Raw genomic sequence first — 1904 nt, 5'->3', positions numbered from 1 at the left:
GCACACTTGTTGATATGGGCGTGAGACTGAGGAATAATGCACTCCCCTATGTTTACTTACACGTTTAATGGCATTTCACTTATCAACAGTTGTACAATAAATTGCATTTTCTCTTTGGTGAATGTTTCCATTATTTTGTTTCCCACACTGGTATACACAGGCTCTCCCTTGCACACACAATACTTGCTCACACAGGCTGCAAATTGTTTTTATTCACAGGCTCTTCTCCAGTGCCCAGCAATGCGCTACGACCTTGTATAAACGAGGATGGTTGTGCGTAAACGAGTGCCGCCAGGCCTGCGTCAGTACACTTTCATGTCAGAGAGCGGTAACCTTTTTCAGTGACAGACAGGGGTAGGCTTTTTATGAGGTACATGCCTGGCGCCCCCAAGCTTTGCGCCCTAGGCACGTGCCTCTTCTGCCTACTCTTAGTTCCGGTCGTGCTCCTGTCACATATATATATATATATATATATATATATATAAAACCTAATTTGGTTACTGTCTTTTTAAATAGCAATTAACCCTTGGCAATCCAGGGCCCTGAGTCCCTTTTGCAGATGAAAAGTACTGGGAACTGGGATTTACAGCGCAGTGCCTCCACCTAGGGAACACTGAGGAGCACACCTCAGGCGATTTCCCCTAGGAAAAATAAAACACACACACAGTTTGCAATAAAACAAATATAAACTTTATGTAAAACTGTTTTTAGTAACTGTAAACGCAAATCACACAATATCACTGTACTCTGGGAGACCTGTGTGGACTATCAACCCCTGGCACAGTCCCATGCCGGATGGATAAATGTAGAATAAATCCGGTGAGTTCAATGTCCCTTCCCACAAGAGCTCTTATGTCCCCAGGTAGCGCTACCTGTATCAAGGTACCTTTCCCTTTGAAAGTAGTAGCTGCTCCAACGTGGCAGGTGGACAAGCAAGACCTGTCCTCATCCTGGGGAAACACATAGTGGCCAAAATATCCACAGGCAGGAGATAGAAACTGGCTCTCCCTAATGCTCAAATACTTTCTCCAACAGAGCAAAACACAGCCTTTCCTTCTCCTTCTTCCTGGAAACTCCTTTAAAGCAGCAGTGTCAATTTCCACAGATCTGATTCTCTCTGGTTGCAGCAGCAGGACTTCCCTTTATAAGCTCTGTTGGAGACCCTGTACATTTGACTGCAAAGTCAAGCACTCCCCCCTCTCCCAAGGATGCAATGGGGCACCCAGGCAATCGGATAGCTCTCCAGTCTGTGACTGGGCTGGATGATGTCACAGACAGAAAAACAGGGGATTTGTCTGGTCCCCTGCATAATATATATATAACATCCTTAATTCACTTGCCGTAAATCAGTTGTGGCTATTGACACAAACCACCACCCGCCCTGAATCTTTTAGTATGGATTTGACCATATCCTGAACCTTACTGAAAGGGGACACGTGCAGAAATAATTTCAGTCCCCTAGATTGCATGACATAAAGACTTATAGTTTTAAGGGTTGAGTTTGGCCAGGCTTTTGAGTTCAACCAAATCCTGCTGACAAAGGCTCGGATTCAGTCGAACCATTCTTTTACTGCCTCGTATTTGTGAATAGGCTCTTCAGGGTTTCCCAAATTCAATTTGGCTGATGCTCTGGGCAGTCTCCTTCAACCCAGGAATGCTGGAACAACCGGGGTGCAGGGGATGTACCTGCTCCAGGAAAACAAGTAGTACCACACAGCCCTGCCATTTGTCCAATCTTTCCCAGTTATCTCACAACAGACTTAGGGACAAATGTAAGAAAAGTTGCATAGAGAGAAAAAAAGCACAAATAAGGATAAACGTTTGCATGTCGCAATGTAATATTCTTTATCAGACTGTTATTGCATTGGTAATTTTATTTGTGCTTGTAAGGCATACTTGAAGGT

This window comes from Xenopus laevis, chromosome 8L, assembly GCF_017654675.1.
Source record: "Xenopus laevis strain J_2021 chromosome 8L, Xenopus_laevis_v10.1, whole genome shotgun sequence".
Classification (NCBI taxonomy): Eukaryota; Metazoa; Chordata; class Amphibia; order Anura; family Pipidae; genus Xenopus; species Xenopus laevis.
The sequence above is the reverse complement of the archived record's forward strand: the minus strand, read 5'-3'. Positions refer to the sequence as shown.